Source organism: Pipistrellus kuhlii, unplaced genomic scaffold, assembly GCF_014108245.1.
Source record: "Pipistrellus kuhlii isolate mPipKuh1 unplaced genomic scaffold, mPipKuh1.p scaffold_m20_p_3, whole genome shotgun sequence".
In the NCBI taxonomy this organism is placed as follows: Eukaryota; Metazoa; Chordata; class Mammalia; order Chiroptera; family Vespertilionidae; genus Pipistrellus; species Pipistrellus kuhlii.
In genome coordinates this window covers 163,558,851-163,578,876 of record NW_023425529.1, presented here as the reverse complement: position 1 = coordinate 163,578,876, position 20,026 = coordinate 163,558,851, and the positions used below count along the sequence as shown (strand labels likewise).

Genomic DNA, 20,026 nt, shown 5'->3' with positions numbered 1-20,026 from the left:
GGTATGGAGTGAGAATAATTTTTAAATAATTAAAAATATTTATTGATTAGCTGAAACCGGTTTGACTCAGTGGTAGAGCGTCAGTCTGCGGACGGAAAGGTCCCAGGTTCGATTCTGGTCAAGGGCATGTACATTGGTTGCGGGCACGTCTCCGGTAGGGGGTGTGCAAGAGGCAGCTGGTCGATGTTTCTCTCTCATCGATGTTTCTAGCTCTCTATCTCTCTCCCTTCCTCCTCTCTGTAAAATATCAATAAAATATATTTAAAAAAATATTTATTGATTAAATATCTGTGTTTTCTGTTCTTACCCCTACCCATTTCATTGTTATTCTGTATACATAGTAAAGAGTATATAGCAATTGTAGAATCCCTGAGAATAATGCCCATTTATATTCCATATGCATATTTTTAAAACAGTGTCTATAAGCAGTATTACTATTTATTTATTTGAATGTTGAGATTAAATTTTTCTCCTGTCCTGTTGGCTCTCAGTATAAAGAAAGCATCCTTCCATTGGCCTCATCCAATGAATTGACTTAAATTCAATTGTATAAATATTTACACATAGTTTTCATTTTCATGGTGAAATAGTTATTCTGTTCAGTCCTTTATTTGAAAATGTAGACAGTGTGTTCCCAATTCCCTCTCAGCTGGAGCATAACATGAAATAAACTAAAAAAAAATTGATATAGCAAAAGTAATACATTTGCAAGATAATAACAGATCATTTGGGAGGCAAGTCCATTTTTGGAATGATTCCCCCCCCCCCCCCCCCAACATCATAGTATCTCTCAACTATTGACATTCCTGCATCTGGGAAGGAAGAGGCTAAAAATTCCCATTCAAAATGCCCCTTCAAGTTTGGTGAAAGATTTAATTTCTTCATCTATCACCTTGTCACCAGTCCTATGAATACTATAGATCATGCCTCAGTGCCAGGAGTACGGAGACTTGGCAGCGCAGAGGGTAGCATTTAGCCAGAGGGGATCATAAAGAAGCCAGAGAAAACAAACGTTATCCATTCTGCATCTCAAACTTGTGTCCTGGGCAATTGTCCTGAGTGCACTCTTCCCGAGAAGACTGGGAATGCGGGAATTGAAAAATGGCCCGTAATGGAGATGTGTATACTGACCTTAAAGATGCTGCAAGCATTCTAGTGGCAATAGATTTTTATGGGGAACAATAAAAAGGAAGTGCAGTTTCTGAATTGGAAGGTAACTTGGAGATTATTTGGTCCACACTTTTATGTTGCAGGTGACTTGCCCAAGGTCAAACAATAACTCACTGGCAGAACTGGGACTTGGTCTGGTATTTATGAACCACACACTTGTGCCATCTCCTCGTTGCTACTTCTGTTCTATTGGGGCTGGTCCGTTGGTGTGTAGGGTGTTGGAATACAGGATTTGTTCTTGTTGAGTTGTCCTATGCAAAGGCCTCTTTTGCCTGGGACATTGTAACCTTGAGATTATGTCTTCTTTGGGGGTGAGTTTACTTTGCTGAATGGAGAGTTGTGCATGCTTGATTCTACCAGCCAGCTATGTGTCAGAAAGGCAACGACAAGATGTAACACTTGTTTAATGGATAAACTCATGGTTTTGATTGCCAAATGATTCCTATCATCAAGTAGTCTGGTAAAATCTTTCTATTCAGAAAGCCACAATTTTAATTCTTACAAGAGCTTGTACTATTTTTAAGCTCCCATTTCCAAGTCTTAACATCTAAGTCTAAATGCTGTAACATATCCCATCTGTAACATATCTTCTTATGCTCCGGGATTCTCAATGGGGGTGGGAAGACAACGAATAGATCATCTTCTTTTACTGAATTCACTGATTTAGTCCAACGCCTTTATTATTCATATCTGAAAGTGGAGACTCAAGTTATAGACTTGTCTGAAGTCTTATAGTAAAGCATTTATGACGATGTCTTAGTCAGCTTGGGCTGCTATAACAGAACACCATAAACTGGGTAACACAAACTTATTTCTCACAGTTCTGGAGATTGGAAGTCCAAGACCATGGTGTGAGCATGGCTGGGTTCTGGTGAGAGTCCTCTTGGGGGTTGCAGACAGCTGACATGTCTTTGTATCCTCACATGGTGAAAAAAGAACTAGCTAGCCCTCTGGCCTCTTCTTCGAAGGACACTAATCCCACTCATGGGGGCTCCACCCTCATGACAGAATTAGATCCTGAAGACCCTACCCTCCAAATATCATCACACTGGGTCTACCCTGTCTCCCCGAAAATAAAACAGTGTCTTATATTAATTTTTGCTCCCAAAGATGTGCTAGGTCTTATTTTCAGGGGATGTCTTATTTTCAGGGAAACATGGTAGAATTTCAACATATGAGTTTGGAGGGGACCCAGTTAGTCCACAACAGATGAACACACAATATCTTGTTCTGCACAGGATTCCTTGTAGCAGGTCTCTCTGAAACACTGTTCATGCCTCATTAGCATCTGTGATGATACCTAACACGTGTCGAGCAGCTGCAAGATCTAACAGGAGCAGGGCTGGCTGGAAGAATTTATTGGGAGAGGGTATCTCATAAACGGAACAATTGCATGTGAGTATAACTATGACACTGCAGACAGTGTACTGGGAAACAGCTCTCTTTTATGGAGGTACATCAATTGTCTGTCTGCATCTTAACTGATTTAGGGAAACAATTGGGTTATTGGTCTCACAACCAATGGCAAACAGAGCAATTTAGTTTCTCTCCAAGAGACTAGATATTGCTCTGTTCTTCTCCAATCCAAATCAGACTGTCTAACAGCATATAATTTGTATCTCTATTTAGCAGGTGAGTCATTTCCTCCTTCATCATGTTAGTGGTTCCCGTGTTGATAATGTGCAGATGATTCAAAGAGGAAACTCACAGGAGCAACCTCCCCCCTTCCCCCGCATTGCCTAGCTTAGGAGGCACTGGATAAATCTTTGGAGTATAAGGAAAAATTATTTGATACTCTTAAAGATAACAAACCCATACATTTTAAAAGAGACTTCAGATAATTTAGTATAAGATAATTTTGTTCATAGTCTTAATAGCTCTGCTAAATAGTATCTGAGATTATCCCCATTCATCAGAGTAAGAAATTGAAGTGAAAAAAGTAATAGTTACCTGCCCTGGAAGGATTAGGAATAAGAAACAGATACTTTGCAGAAACCGGTTTGGCCTAGTGGATAGAGCATCTGCCTGTGGTTTGAAGGGTCCCGGGTTCGATTCTGGTCAAGGGCATGTACCTTGATTGCGAGCACATCCCCAGTGGAGGGTGTGCAGGAGGCAGCTGATCAATGTTTCTCTCTCATCAATGTTTCTAACTCTCTATCCCTCTACCTTTCTCTCTGTAAAAAAATCAAATATATATATATATATATATATATATATATATATATATATATATATGTGTGTGTGTGTGTGTATATATATATATATATATGTATATATATATATATATATATATATATATATATATATATATATATATCTTTTTTATTTTTTATTTATTTTATTTTATTTTATTTTTTTAAAGAAAGAAAGAAACAGATACCTTCTCATTTGGTCTGCTTCTGAGACATAAGACCAGGTCACAGAGATCCTGTTTTTCATTTCACAGAATAATAGAGAACAACATTTTGGGGGAAGAGCTCATGGCTTTTAAAGTTAGTTGTGTCCTAAAACCTATTATTTTCAGTAACTTTATTTAATATGAAAGGAACGTGATCAAGAATATAGTGACATGTGATTTGTAATGTGTAGCATCCAAAAGCATGTTATTTCTGGAAACAAATTCTTGAGAAAGATAATTTTAGAAGTTGCTACACAGTTCTTGACCCTAACCCTGCTCTGTCTTCCAGTACCATAACAAAGAGGACGCCATTGATTTATGCAAATAAAAGAACATTACCATCAAGATTTAAAAACACACATGCTATTATCTACATGTGCACAAAGAAAATTTCATGAGGCAGGTTCATTTGGCAGACACATACTTAGTCTCTTAGTGCTTTTCATTTGTTATTTGAGGCACATTGATGATGAAAGGGCTTTTTAGTTTTCCCTTCTTACTTTTCACATTTCAGGAATCCATGTGTCTGACATATGGTTTAGATTAAATAAAGATTTAAAGATTTACACTTGTGAAGGTGAGGGAGCTTCGGAACTTACAAGGCTCATGGATGGGTATTGTTGCACCACTGGGCCAGTCATGTTTTTGAAGTTCCTTGGAGATGAAAATGCTGGGGACTTTCCCTTATGCATTGCACAGTGAGTAAAGCCAGTTCCTAGACTGTTAAAATATCCTTGGTCTCAGTGTCCTCATTTTCAACTGCTCTTTTTAATAGTTGGCTTTTGGTAGTCTTCTTTTAGCATGATGGAAAGCTGACTTATGTATGGAGCACTGCTAGTAGATGTATGACGAACTCTGTTACTGTGGGGTGGGGCAGACTTCCTGGGACATTTCCAAAACCCAAGTATGTGATGTTTCCATGGACATTCTCCAAGTTACTCTCATGCACATCTTGCTTTCTCTTGTTACTATAACTCATGGAACCATCACAGAAGCTCCTCTATAATCCTCACTCTCTCGAGAACACATTGGGCATCTGTTGACAGGAGAGGGGACCTCAGTCCTGGATACAAGTATTTAGACCGAGGGAATATTACTGAGAGCTATTTTTTTTTAATTGGACAAAGCAAGGTAACTTTACTCCGTGTACCTTCAGTTGCTTTGCTGAAATTTGTTTTAATTTTTAGCACATTCTTGTTGTCTTTTTCTTTGATACTCAGGAAGACTTGTCCAAGAGTGTGCTTTTGTCACTGTGATTTCTTATGAAGAATGAGGGATTCAGGACATTGGGGAGGGTCTTTGTTCCCATGGCCTTAGTTCCCATGGCCCAGTCTCTGCCAGGTTACCACCTTAATGAAGCAAATACCTACCTCTGTTAGGGAATCCGAGAACTAGCACCTATAGATAAGGCAGTGTTGCATAATAGAGAAAGTAAAGACTTGTTTTTTTCTTTTTTTCTTTTTAGAATTTAGGCTTATTTACTTACTAGAGGCCTGGTGCATGGATTTGTGCACTGGTGGGATCCCTCAGCCTGGCCTGGGCCTTCTCACAATCTGGGACCCCTTGGGGGATGTTGGACCGCCGTTTTTGGCCTGATTTAGAGGCCTGTGAGAATCAGCCAAAACTGCAGTCCGCATCCCCCAAGGGATGTAGTAGTGCACCCCAGGCGGCTGGGAAGGCGCCCAAGTTCCAGCACCATGCTGCTCCTGCTCATTCTGCCCCACTGCTGGGCTGCTGGCTAGCACTGCTGCGGATGCAGAAGAGCCTTGAACTGCCTCAGCTGTGCTCACCAGCCATGTGCTCCGGTGCATCTATTGTGGGAGTGCACTGATCACCAGCTTCTGCTTTGAGCATCTGCCCCCTGGTGGTCAGTACGCATCATAGCGACTGGCCATTCAGTCACATAGGCTTTTATATAGATTTATTTATCTTTATTGAAAGTATTACAGATGTCTCCCATTTCCCCCCCATTGACTCTCTCCACCCTATACCCACCCTTCTCACACCTTCAACATACTATTGTCTGTGTCCATGGGCTATGCATATATGCATATATGTTCCCCAGTTAATCTCTCCCCACCCTCCTTCCCTCTGAGATTCGTCAGTCTGTTCCATGCTTCTTTGTCTCTGGATCTATTTTGTTCATGAGCTTACATTAGACTCCATGTATGAGTGAAATCATGTGATACTTTTCTTTCTGTGACTGGTTTATTTAGCTCAGCATGATGCTCTCCAGATCCCTCCATGCTGTCTCAAAGGGTAAGAGATCTTTCTTTGTTACAGCTGCATAGTATTCCATGGTATAAATGTACCACAGCTTTGTTATCCACTCATCTGTTGATGGGAGCTTAGGTTTTGAAGTCAGAAAAGTCCCAGTTTTACCATATACTAGTTGGGAAGGTTTCCTAACACCTTTGAGCCTCACTTTTCCCATTTGTATTATACAATGGGAATATTATGCATGTATCCATAGCATTGTTGTGGGGGTCAAATAAGTTCATGTGTAATGCAGCTGGCACAGTGTATGGAATGTGATAGGTGTGCAGTTGAGGTTTCATGGCGGATGTGTCCAGTTGAATACACCCACGTTTCCTTAGCATGTGGTTCACCTTCAGCAATCCTCCCACAGTGATCTCCAAGGGAGTCTTGTCAGTGGCTCTGCCTTCCTGTCTTTTTCCTTTTCCATCTCTAGCTTGAATGACTACCTTCTTGGGGAACGTGATGTGTGCAATCGCTAAGGAGACAATGTACTTCTGAGAGCCAAGGACCACACTTTTAATAAGTTTGTTAGTAGGAAAAGAGGGAGGAGCTGAGCCATCCTGTAGCTCTTCACCTGCAGTTTGGCATTCCTAGGACCAGACTCTTAGAGGCGGGATGAATGTAAACTACAGTGTGTAGATGAGAAACTAAGCCTTTCTCTTCAAGTGTTTGGTGCGAGAAGAACAAATTAGATTGTTAATCATCAGTTGGAGGTAAGAGCTAAAAGTCTACTTAGTCTCATTATTAAAACAAGAGTGGTTTGGACAAGCAACTTTTTGGCTTCTCGAATCTCTGTCTGGTTCAGCCTTCTCGCCTCCACTCCAGCCTCCACCATGTCCACAGGATGACCCAGAAGGCCTTCAGCAGCCGCTCATACTCCAGTGGACAGGGCACTTGGATCAGCTCCTCAACCGTGCTTTTCCCACGTGGGCAGCAGCTACCGAGGTGGCCTGGGCACCAGCATGAGTCTGGCCAGGGGTTATAGCGGGGTTGGGGGTATGGGGAGCATCATGGCTGTCCAAGTGAACCAGAGCCTGCTGAGCCCCCTGAAGCTGGAGGTGGACCCCAACATCCAGGTTGTGCACAACCAGGAGAAGGGGCACATCAAGACCCTCAACAACAAGCTTGCTTCCTTCATTAATAAGATGTGGTGCCTGGAGCAGCAGAATAAGATTCTGAAGACCAAATGGAACCTCCTGCAGCAGCAGAAAATGACTCTCAGTAACATGGACAACATGTTTGAGAGCCTCATCAACATCCTTCAGCGGCAGCTGGACACGCTGGGTCAGGAGAAACTGAGACCGGAAGCAAGGTTTGGCAGCATGCAGGGGCTGGTGGAGGACTTGAAGAATAAGTACGAGGAGCAGATCCACAAGCGCACAGAGATGGAGAATGAATTTGTCCTCATCAAGAAGGATGTGGTTGAAGCTTATATGAACAGGGTAGAGCTGGAGTCCCACCTGGAAGGGCTGACTGATGACATCAACTTCTACAGGCAGCTGTGTGAGGAGGAGGTTTGTGAACTGCAGTCCCAGACCTCCAACACATCTGTGGAGCTGTCCAAGGACAACCACCGCTCTCTGGACCTTGAGGGCATCATCGCCGAGGTCAAGGACCCGTATGAGGACAACGCCAACCGCGCGCTGGGCTGAGGCTGAGACCACGTACCATATCAAGTATGAGGAGCTGCAGATGTTGGCTGGGAAGCATGGGAATGACCTGCATCGCACGAAGACTCAGATTTCTGAGATGAATTGGAATATCAGCCGACTCCAGGCTGAGATGGAGGGCTCAAAGGCCAGAGGGCTTCCCTGGAGGCTGCCATTGCTGATGCTGAGCAGCGTGGGGAGCTGCCCGCCAAGGATGCTCAGTCCAAGGTGGCTGAGCTGGAGGCTGCTCTGAGAAACACCACTCGGGACACGGCCCAGAAGCTGTGTGAGTACCAGGAGCTTATGAACAACAAGCTGGCCCTGGAGGTGGAGATGCCACCTACTGCAAGCTGCTGAGGCCGAGGAGAACCGGCTGGAATCGGGGATGCAGGACATGAGTATCCACACCAAGACTACCAGCTGCTACTCAGGTGAGCTGATGACCCCCTCTATGGGAACCTCAACGATGGCCTGGGCTTCCAGGCCAACATGGGCTCTGGTGGGAGCTCTGGCTGCTTCAGCAGCACCAGCTCCTCCAAGATGGTGGTTGTGAAGAAGATGTTGACCCGCGATGGGAAGCTGGTGTCTGAATCCTCTGATGTTCCTCCCAAGTGAATGATGACTGTGGGCCCTCCGATCCTCCAAGCCTCGGGAAAGGAGCTGTGCCCCGAAGCTGTGGGCACAGGAAGCCCTGCCTGAGGCTCAGCCCCGGTCCTCCGCTCACCCTTGGGGTGGGGGGAGTTTATTGCCTGGGGGACCACCTCTTTCCTGTGCCCCCAAGTAAAAGCCAAATCAAGTGTTTCTCCCTCCTCCCCCAAATAAAGTCTCAACTGGCTCTGCCAACCCTAGAAAGAAAGAAAGAAAGAAAGAGAGAAAGAAAGAGAGAAAGAAAGAAAGGAAGGAAGGAAGGAAGAAAAGCAGAAAGAAAGAAAGAAGGAAGGAAGGAAGGAAGGAAGGAAGGAAGGAAGGAAGGAAGGAAGGAAAGAAAGAAAGAAAGAGAAAGAAAGAAAGAAAGAAAGAAAGAAAGAAAGAAAGAAAGAAAGAAAGAAAGAAAGAAAGAAAGAAAAGAAAGAAAACAAAAACCAAGAGTGGGTTAGAATAATGGGGATTTCACCCTGCTTTTATTTAGATGGCAAAGAAAATGTATTAAGGATCCAGAAAGACCATGCTGGTGACTTAGCCTCCAAAGCTCCCCCCCCCCCCCCCTGCATGCTAAAAGAGAAGAAAATTTAAGTGGCTGAGAATAAGACTATGAGATGGAAAGCCAAATTATAAACTCATTTCCACTCTTGGCCTGCAGGCTCCAGAGTAACATTTGTTGTCAGGGATGGAAAACAACTCAGATCCGGGTTCATGCGATTATTCCACTTGGGCATTGCTGCCTTTCTGCCAACTGCAATTCCATTTAGACATAGATTAATTAGCCAAGTGGGGAGGGAAGTGCACTCCGGGAGATCAAAGCCAGAAGGGGCTGGGCTGCCGCTGCAGCCTCTAGAGGGCGCTGCCAGGGAGGACTGGAGAGAACCCACTGAACAGGAAACCCACTGATTGCAGTGTGTGGATACACATGGACTCCAAACCTTTAGCGATGCATCTCATCCTCCTGCTGACCTTGTTAATGTCCGTGCTTCAGGGAAAACCTTCAAACGGAGGTGAAGGAAGACATGCAATTGTGAGAGATCAGCTTCAGCCTCCAGGAGATGGTCCCCCTTGAAGAGAGGATGCAGGCCTGAGTGGGTTACGTCTCTCTCTTTGGGCACCTTTTTTAATTCTTGCAGCAAAACGGGCACACATTTTTTTCAAATATGTAGCCCATAATTTTTTACCATATCCCAAAATAATTATTTCAATACAATGGCTTAGGAAATTGAAGAGTGATCATGTTTTCTAACTTTTTTTTTTTTTTTTTACTTTTCGCTATTACTTGAAGTACAAAGACAGGTGAGATAAAATCTGAAAACTCTTGGGAAAGACCCGGCTCTGCGGTAACTAATTGAAGATAGCATTATTCACACACCGACCAGGAGGGCGGAGTCCCTTTTCCAGGACATTCCCCTTGCTTTTGCTTCCAGAGTGCCTGGCCTGCTATCTCCTTTCCATCTGTTTTTTTTTTTTTTTTAAATCTTCCTGGACACATCTGTGTCCTCCAGTGGGATTCCTTCGAGGCAGGGCTGGTGTGGGGGCACGCGGTGTGGCTCGATCTCTCCTGCCTCCTTCTGCTGGGAAGACAGGCGGGCGTTGGGCCCAGGGCGGGAGGGCGGCGGGCGGGGCTGGGGCTGTGCCCGCGGTTCCCAGGGGCCCAGCGGCGAGCACGCCCCCCAGCCCGGGGCTGCGCTGCGCTGCGCTGCGCTGCGCTGCGCTGAGCTCCGCTGCATCGGAGCTGCTGGGGCCGCCTTGGCTGCCGAGCAGCCGCGCTGCCGGCTGGTCCTGGGAATCTGGCTCTCCTGCCCCCCTCCGGATTCTTTCGAAACGTGTGATCCCTTCCCCTCCCTCGTGGAGAACTTCCAGGAGGATTTGCTATTTTTTTTTAAATCATTGCACAACCATTAGACAACCTGGTGGCGCTGAGCGCGGTCCTTTCGGAGGCGGCAGCGCTCAGCTCCTGCCCCACCTGGCAGCTCTGGCCTCAGTGCCGCTCCGGCCCCAGCTGCCCGTTAGGTAGGTCTCAGCGCGGGCAGCGGGCACCTTTCTTTCTTTCATTCTTTCTTTTTTCTCTCTCTTTTTTCTTATGAGTCCTCCGCTTTGCTTTTACATACACTTCTTCATGGCTTTCACTATTTGTTAAACCATGATTCTGTGATTTTTTTTTAAACAAATGTTTGTGTTTTTTTTGTACCCGTTGCCATTCTGATTTTGGGGGCAATACTTTAGATGCTTTGTATTTTAAATCGTAAGTGACTTAAGATGTTACCACCTACATTTAAGACATGGAAATCCACAGGGGCTACCCTCCTATTTCTTTTTCTTTATTTTATTTTTTATTTTATTTTTGTTTTTTGTTTTTTTTAGAGTCCTTTCCGTGTCAAGCAGAGAAGCCGAAGTATTTTTTACCCAGTAGAGGAATGATGTAGTTCCATCCACAACCTTCTTTTCTTACATGCTTCCAGGTAAGTGAGCCTCTTAATCATAAATTACTCAAGAAATGAGCTTTGCCTGGTTTGATTGAACTCGGTATTCTGGCTATGTTTGAAATATGTTAATTTCATTTCACTCTCAATAGTTGGATTAATAGCAAGCTATTATTTTAAGATATGGAAACTGTTTCAAAGTAATGAAATTACTTAGCTGCTTTGAGTCCTTTTATTCATTTTGTAAAGGCTTGTAATCTACATTTGACTTTACCAACTTCTTCAGAATTTCTCTCTTCCCAAAGTGGCAAATGACTTAAACCAATCATGCACTTAGAAGAACGGCAGGACTCTTAAAAACAAACAAACAACAAAACTGTTCGCTTGAATAGGAGCATTTGTTCTCCTTTTGGAACTTGTGACAGAATATTAAGTTTTCTCAAATATGTAGCCCCTAATTTTTGACCATGTCTCCAAATAATTATTTCAATAGAATGGCTTAGGAAATTGAAGAGTGATCACCCTTTCTGACTTATAACAACGAAGGGGTATACTTTCTAGAACTCTGGGAGACTCGTCCCCCAGTGGATTACATGGTTGGTGTTAGTGTGGGGACCGATGTCAGTCTCTGGAAAGTTGCTTTAGTTCGGCTCTTGTAACCAGTAATTTTGTGTTTCTCTGCAATAAGATATTTTATTACATCTGGCAAAACTGAACTTTTTTAAAAAAAGGAACCTTGAGACATCATAGATGGTGAAATGCAGCAGTATGAATTGGGAAGTTATAAATATGACTCTTATCTTCAGCAGAGCAAACCTTCCTTGGTTTTCTTTAGAAATTAGTCAATAGACATCATAATGAAAATAGGTAAGCTGTGCTCAGCATGCGCTTATCAGCAAGAAAACTCCCTTCGCTCTTCCTCTTCATTTAACACGATTCTGTGGAGGTTTTGTTCACTGTTTGTATTTTTTTAGTTTTCACTTTCGTCACACTGGTTATATTCAAAAAGTGGAAGTCAAAACATTTGATTTTGTATTAATGAAGTGCTTTGTACTAAAACAATAGAATATGAGGAGTTTAAAAGGGCTTGTGTCTGAATTGCCAAAAATAGAAAAATAAAAACAACCTTGGCCAGAGGTTAATAATACATGCAAAAATAACCAAAGAATAATTTTTTCACAAGTTCTTTTCTGAGCAGAAGGTCGAGAGGTTAAGAGGACTGAGTGATTTAGGGCCAACCTGTAGGGCATCTGGAATTGTTCTAATTTTAGGTTTTGTGACCTTTTGATGTTTTTGTGAATGGCTTGGATGATGTAGAAGAGAACAATGTCATTAGAAGACAATGTAGACTATAATTATTAACACCCTGAGTTAACTGTATGAAAGAATAAACGATTGAGGTCTACTTGGGCCAATGCAAAGTTATGGGATGTTTGTGCTTTAATATGAAGCTATTAGAGTAGTAAGACAGGAAGTGCTTGGAGTGGGGAGTGGGAAGCAAATGGGCAGGGCTGGACATCACAAGGTGGGTTTAGTGATGGTCACAGAAATAGAATGTTACCGAGTCTCCACCGGGGCAGTCTTAGCTTGGGAGAGTCAGTTTTCCAGGAGTTGCTCCTATTGACTCAGTCTTTTATAGACTCAGAGTGTGGACCTTCAGCAGACCTGCAAGAAACAAACGATACATTGGGAAAAGTGTCAGGGTTGTTTCTCCCTCCGGTGGGCAGAAAATCCATACCAAATGCATGGAGGTCATGGAATGCAATCAAGGACAGGCTTGATTGGGAAACGGAATTTTTGGACTGGAACCCGGATTCTTTGTCCGCCGGAATCAAAGAATTAATCCACGGACAGAGGGAGTATAGCTAAGGTGGAGATTCATCGAAGAACAAGTACAGACTCCAATGTGGGGAGAGGGAAAGAGTCCCAGAGAATGGACTCCCCAGATAGGGAGGGGGTGGGGGAAGATCCCACTGAATGAGTTCCTTTTCCCTGTGGCTTATGAAGGCTGCAGATCCTGGTGCCTTGATATCTCCTCTGATTGGTCACCATTCCCTTAGACTGGTTACTCTAGTAACTCCTGGGTTCAAAGGTTGGACCTAACTTGAGACGTGAGGTTCCCACCCATCCCTTCCTTATTGTTTTCCTATTCCCTTTGGGCTTTCTTCTTCTGGATGAAGGGCTTCCTTTTTATTATGTAAATATAGACCTTTTGCTGCTCCCAGCTCCCTCTTCTATGGAAATGTACCTGTTGCAGCTTTTCAGCTTTTCTATTCTATGGAAATATACCTTCTGCTGCTCTGCAGCCCTGTGCTTTCCTTTATGGTCCCCTTAATTTCCCAAATTTCCTAAACCTGTCCTATTTTATCCCCCAAATTCCTGTTTCAATTGTTTGATCCAAATATTTAATAACGTGAGGCCATAAAAAGTTTGCAATACATACATCAAGCATGTCACACTTGTGGCCCACAATGAATATTTTTGCGGCCCAGCTAATATAACAGTATGTAAGAATCATTTTAATAAAAATTTCGTCACTTGATTTTACAATATTCTGTTATACATAATTATTAATAATGAACTACAACGTTCACTGTTGACTGATTACAATAATTGTGTTGCATTCATTTCCCTTAACTCGCCTTAAAGGTAGGTACATCATTTCTCTCCACTAATACTAGCAGTGAATATTTTAGCAACCAATTGCCATGTCACTAGTCTTGGACTGACTTGTTTGGTGTGCACAACAGGAAATATTTCACTTTTGGAGAACAAGAAAAGTAGGTTTATTTGTGTTACCCTTATTAATTTGTGTAGTTATTCAGTGTCTGGTAAGTTAATATTCAAGAAAAAATATTAATTTTTATTAAAATGCTCTATTATTTTATGTTAACGATTACATTTATTTCAGCCCTTTGTATTCAGCTTGTCTCTATCAAAATAAACCTACGTTTCTATGAAAATTGAAGCTTTTGTTTTTTTGTGGCCCACATAAACTTAAAGGTTGTTTGTTTGGCCCATGTTAGCCTTTGAGTTTGACATGCTTGACATACGTCCTTGTGTCCTATACATGCCCTTCACAAAGCCTGTTCAACCATGGTTCGTTCCTTCTCAGTGAATTGCTTTTCATCATGTTTTTACCCCATTTTGTTGGTGTATTTCTTTAAAAAAAAAAAAAAAAAAAAATATATATATATATATATATATATATATATATATATACTTATTTATTTATTTATTTTAGAGAGGAAGAGAGAGGGACAGATAGAAACATCAGTGGTGAAAGAGATTCATTTATTGGCTGTCTCCTGCACACCCCCTACCAGGGATCGAGCACGTAACCTGGACATGGAACCGTGACTTCCTGGTTCATAGGTCGATGCTCACCACTGAGCCACACTGGTGGGGCATGTTGGTGTTTTGTCTCTCTCTATCCTGAAATCCATCCACATTTCCACGCATCCTTAATCCTGGTCCTCCTGTTAAGGTTGTTTTGCAACCTGTGCTCCTAATCACACCCTTTCATGTGTCCCACCTTCCATCTCTCTCTCTTGCCTGTCCCTCCTCCACTCATTGTGACTGCTGGAAGCTGTGTTGGTCACCAAACTCTTTTTTTCTACCTGGAATACTTTCTTCCTTCCCATCCTCCCACCCCCAACCCAAGGAACTTTTATTCATCCTTCAGCAGCCATCTGTGGAGCATTCCTGTACAGGTATCTTAACACTTAGAACAGTGGCCGCCAACTCGTGGTGGCGCAGACCACTGATCCATGAGGTCTGAAAGGTTGGCGACCACTGACTTAGAAAAATCTCCTGGTGCCTATAAGTCACTGAAGAAAGGAATGAATGAGTGTCAGGGTGAGTGAGTGACCCGAAAAGTGAACAAAGGTATGTCCCGGACCTGAAGGTGCCTCTTTTTATTCTGTTAACCCCTTCCACATCCTTCTATACTGGCACGTGTCATTGCATTATCATCGCTGTTTGCAGGATGGTCTCTTGGACTCAGACCTGAGCAGGGCACAGATCTTGGTCTTCTCATTTTCATGGTGTAGTTCAGTGGTCAGCAAACTGCAGCTCGAGAGCCACATGATACTCCTCGGTCCCTTAAGTGTGGCTCTTCCACAAAATACCACAGCCTGGGTGAGTCTATTTTGAAGAAGTGGCATTAGAAGAAGTTTAAGTTTAAAAAATTTGGCTCTCAAAAGAATTTTCAGTCATTGTACTGTCGATATTTGTCTCTGTTGACTAATGAGTTTGCCGATCACTGGTCTAATTAGTTCCTGTGTAGTTCCTGGGGAATAGAAACTATAGACAATAACCTTATAGGTCTTCAAAGTTCTTTGAGCCCCTGTGATACAACTACCAGATAAAATGAAACAGTAGTAGATTCAATATTTTTTGGAACGAAGCAGGTGTTGTAAGTAAATACTAATACAAAACTATAATGTAGTAACTTGGCAAGTTGCTTATATTTGAAAAGGTAGAGACTTGAGTAGATCACTTAGTGTTTGGTAAGGTGGCCTTCTTTTGGACATGTAGTGGACTTTAAGAGTATTCTATCTAATAAAGAGAGAATATATAAATTAACCATCACGCTCTCACAGATGGCGCCCACAGCAGAGGTGGGGTTTCCGTAACACAATATGGCTGCACCCACAGTGGAGGCCAAGATCCCATAATGAGCCTTAACGAGCAATCAGCAGGGACTTGAGGCTGGGTGGAGCCAGGCTGGGACAGGGGACCTCGAGCCATGCACCTTGCCTGGCGGGGCTTGACAGGGCACCTCAAGGCACGCCCCTGCCCCGGTACTGGGTTGGGGGACCTCAGGCTGCACCTTACACCTCAGGTCGGGGAACCTGAGGCTGCACCCCCCCCACCTGGTAGGGCTTGACGGGGATGGGGCTGGCTGGGTGTGGATCTCTCCCAATGGGGGTGGGGCTGGCCGGGTCTGGGTCTCTCGTGATTTTGAGGCCTGCACTGATGGGCAGGGACTTGACTCTGGATCCTGCAGCGCACCCCAGACTCTGACAGGAGGAAGATTTTCATATACATTTTACTAATTTTCTTTCATCTCTGACACTTTTATTATAGAGAAAGGGCAAATAGCAGTATTAAAATATTCCTTTAATTTCCTTTTTAATGTGCAGGAATTTCGTGCATGGGGCTACTAGTTTCCATATAATGGAATGTGTGACATCAGGTCTGTGAGCTTTTAATGAATTTCAGCTTTTGCTGCTAGGCTTTTAACATGCACCTCTGAGCCGAAATTTGTTTTTAGCTACTCCAGCCAAGGGCCAGGAGATTCATATTGGCACCAGAATGGGTATCCAGTGATGCCTGACTTCTGGTGGATTTTCATTTCTTCCTATTGATCGACACTTAATTAGGCCTTGTGTTGTTGTTTTTTTTCTTTTCTGTTCATTTGAGGCCCTGCATATTGAGATCTCCTTTTCTTCAAGTTAGTATCTCGCCTCTAAGGCTGTGCTTCACCCTCTCATGTCCATGTCTTATTCTGCTGTCCCATCTTGGCAGTGCCTCTCCTTCCTGTGTGTCCTCCTGACTGTTCCTTCTCTAGGACTCGGCTCTGGGAAGCCTTTCTAGAGTCTTGGTCTGGGATGGGGCTGGGCCATTGTGTCCCTCTTGCATCTATTTTCCCTGTTACTCTGTTGTTTATCTGTTAGATATCTGTCCTTTGGCCATCGTTGCCCTCAAAGGAGGCACTGTCTCTGCATGGTCAGCATATAACATACGTTTGTTCATATTCATATTGTAAAACAAACATTCCGGTATTTGAAAGTCCTCATCAGAGCCCAGCAGTGTCAGTATTTTAACTTGCTGGGTGCTTGCTTCACAGTGTACCCTTCTTTCCTCTACCTTCTTTCTTTCTAACATTTGTATTTTCTGTGCTGCCATGGAGGGGAGGGAGTGGAACCCAGGTGGCCTGGCTCCAGCCCCAGTGCCTGCTTACTTAAATTGTCTAAAAAGTCAAAGAAGGCTGGAAGCAAACCAAATTTCCATCCATAAATGAGTGGATAGAGAAATGCGGTGTGTGCGTACAATGAAATAGTATTCCACCTTAAACAGGAAGGATATTCTGACACATGCTACAACGTAGATGGATCTTGAGGTCATTTTGCTAAGTGAAAGAAGCCAGTCACAAAAGGACTTGATTCCACTTATATGAGGCGGTAGTCAGAAATCTTAAAGACACAGAAGAATGCTGGTTGCCAGAGGCTGAGGGGAGGATGGAGTGTTGTTTAGTTGGTAAAGAGTTTTAGTTTTTGCAAGATGAAAACTTATGGAGATTGGTGGCACAACAGTGTGAATGTACTTAACACTATTGAGCCGTATATTGAAGAATTGTTGAGATGGTAAATCTTATGTTGTGTGTATTTTACCATAGTTAAAAATAAGGTAAGTTAAAGACATTACTTTACAAAATATAATTAATCTTTTTGTCAACTAATGATTATTGGTGCCAATTCAACAGCAGCAGGTATCCCCAATTGGGGGTGCAGTGAAGAAGGAAACTTTTTTCGGTGTAAACAGCTCAGTTGTGATACAGCTTGGCTGTGAGGCAGGCCTGGGGCTAGGCGGCCAGGGCCAGGCCCCTCTCTGGTTAGATTGCTCTTCTCTGTGCTGGTCTGCTCTGTTCTGCTGAGACATTCTCTGTGTTTCAGCTCAGCTGGGGAGACTAAATTTTCATTCTTAGGTGAGAAAGGAAAGTGTGCTCTCAGAGCCAGAAGGGAGCTGGTTTATATGCCCAAAAGTCCCCACCCCTGGTCCCTTATTGGTCTGTCCTCATGCAAACAAGGACTCCAAATCCTCACACCTTGATTGGTCCAAAAGGCACTGTCTTGATTGTTCATAATAGATTTGTTCTGGTTGGTTAGGCTGAGCAGTTCTGATTGGATGGGGAAAGTCTCAGTCCTATTGGTTGAAATAGGATGTCAGGAACTCCTTTCTAAGTTTGAAATAGGATCCAAAACAGGGTGGGCAGGCAGTTCAGTGCAGGGGCTGGTGCTTCAGTGCGGCCTTCTCCATGAAGTGCAGTCTGCAGGAGAGGCCCCTGTGTGGAAATGGCTACGAGGCTTTTTTTTTTGTTTTTTTTTTTGTTTTTTAATTGATTCCAATTAGCCACTAGGAGTCCTTCTTAGTAGGTGTCTTTTTTTCCCCTCAAGGTTCACACTTAAATAATTAAATCAATCAAAAGGGATTTATTTTGTTTGGAGACTTTTCTTTCCTTGAGCTTTATTTTTCATTTGCTCAAATTTTAAAAAATCATTTTTTATTTTAAAGTATATTATGTAATAAAACAAACTGTGTTTACATTGATAAGATCTTTGAAACTTAATTTTAGACCTTGTTATTTCTTTTCCTAATTTGCTTATATTTGCAGTTAAAATCTGATTCAACATTACCCACTTCCTCACTTGTTTTTCTTCAACAAATAGGATCTTATTGCTCATCCAGAAATGCTTGTATGACACTTAAAAATTTATTTTTATGATTAAGAGTGGAAATGTTTGGTCTGACGCAGTGAGAGGGCATGACAAACTCCAGGCTTTGATTTTGACTGTTCTAAAAGAGCCAGCTATTTTTCTTTTTCTTTCTTTCTTTTTTTTTTTTTCATCACACTAATGGACCTTTCATGTGGAAAATCATGACTCTAAAACTGTAAATTACACTCTGGTGCTTGAAAGAGCACCATTTCAAAATGTTTAGCTGACACTTAGGAGGCAGTTTTCTGTTCACGGAAAGGCCCTGACCTGCTATGTAATAGCTTTCCTGAAGAATTGAGAGTGAACCTTGAATCCGGACAGCCTAGGCTTGTGCAGAAGGAGGAGGGCAAGGAGCTGATGGGGCTGTGTGTGCGAGGGTTGGGGGGCACGTGGGGATGAAAATCAGAGATGGAGGGTGGACAAACGAAATAATTTTAACCTTCTGGAAACTTGCAGCTCAATCGTTACTTAGATTTTCATAGCATTACAAACATGATCATATGGTCAAGGTCACCAGAAAAAAACATTCAACCCAAGTTGATGTTTTAATATTTTTCCTGAAGTTCTTTAAACATATATATGGTAATTAGGAATATTAATGTTTACATGTAAGTATTTTAATAAAGAGTTGCATATTTTCGCCCGGTTGGAGTGCCTCTGTTGGCTGAGTATTGTCAAGTGCACCAAAAGGTTGTGGTTCGATTCCAGTCAGAGCACATATCTAGGTTACGGGTTTGATCCCCATTTGGGGTACTAATGGAAGGCAACCAGTTGATACTTCTCTCTCACATCTCTCCCTCTTCTCTCTTTTCCTCTCTCTAAGCATGTCCTTGGGTGAGGATTTAAATTGAAAAAAAAAGTTGCATATTTTCAATTCAAGAAACATATATTGAGACTATAATACCTATTTAAAAACTATAATGGTAGTTAATGTTTAAAATTCTATTTGTTGGCAAATTAAAGTGTTGGATATAATTTAATAGGATTCTTGGTTCCAAGAAATAGAAATCAACCAGACTTACTTACACAGGAAGACAATCTATTGGGAAATTTCCCAGAGAATGGATAGGAGAACCAGGATCTCATATACAGTATAATAAACACTGGCAGTCAGGACTGCTTATACCTTTAAATATGTTTTCTACATTTATAATATGTGCCAATAGCCCACTTTGTCCCAAGCCTGTGAGATATAACCAAGAAGTAAAAGTCTTGATAGGGGGAGAAAAGGGATTAAATGAAAAGTTGATTAAGGACCATCACACAATTTATGACATGTGACTTTTATAATAATTTATTACAACAGAGCAAAATAAAACACTCACCTATAGCCTTCTCCTAATTTGAGTTCTGACCTACTGTTGGAGTGAGAACTGTACTTGGGTATAGATTAGCAGATTACATATGGGCTGGATGAATGGAGCTTCCTGAAGTTTTGATAAGGAAGGTGATAAAACGGCAAAGGATTTAAGTCTTCAGTTCATTTCAAACAGTATTTTTCTTCTAACCTCTTTTTTTAGTCTATACCTTCCCCCTCAACGAAGGTCTCAAAATTTTCCCCGAGTAAAATCAGGGAGAAAGTTGAGACAAAAAAGTAGATGAATGAAAGAAGATAACTGAAAATGTTTAAAAATAGGTTTTTTTTTTTTTTTTTTTTTTTTTTTTTTTTTTACTGATTTCAGAAAGGAAGGGAGAGTGATAAAGAGATAGAAACATCAATGATGAGAGAGAATCATTGACTGGCTGCCTCCTGCACGCCCCCTACTGGAGGGGATCAAGCCCACAACCCAGGCATGTGCCCTTGGCCGGAATCAAACTTGGGACCCTTTAGTCCACAGGCCCACACTCTATCCACTGAGCCAAACTGGCTAGGGGCAAGAAGATAACTGAATTTGAGGAAGAGTCAAAAGTGCATCAGGAAAATAGCTTCTTGGTTACCCTATTTGCTACACTTCTAATTTCCAGCTATCCATTGTCTTA

At 42.4% G+C, this 20,026-nt stretch overlaps 1 protein-coding gene and 1 pseudogene across 6 annotated transcripts in view; both read left to right on the top strand.

The window, feature by feature from the left end:
* Nucleotides 1–20,026, top strand: part of CSGALNACT1 (chondroitin sulfate N-acetylgalactosaminyltransferase 1) — a 299,546-nt gene that overhangs the window by 130,834 nt on the left and 148,686 nt on the right. For 4 of the 6 annotated variants that reach the window (XM_045588828.1, XM_045588832.1, XM_045588831.1 and 1 more), the window contains exon 3: nucleotides 10,486–10,583. The exons of 1 other annotated variant lie outside the window; for it this stretch is intronic. The gene's annotated coding sequence lies outside the window, so the exon portion shown is untranslated. Of the gene's footprint in view, nucleotides 1–9,851; nucleotides 10,135–10,485; nucleotides 10,584–20,026 lie in introns of those variants that run through there. One more of the 6 variants, XM_036459254.2, reaches the window with a different exon arrangement.
* On the top strand, nucleotides 6,657–8,324 carry LOC118729708 (annotated as a pseudogene).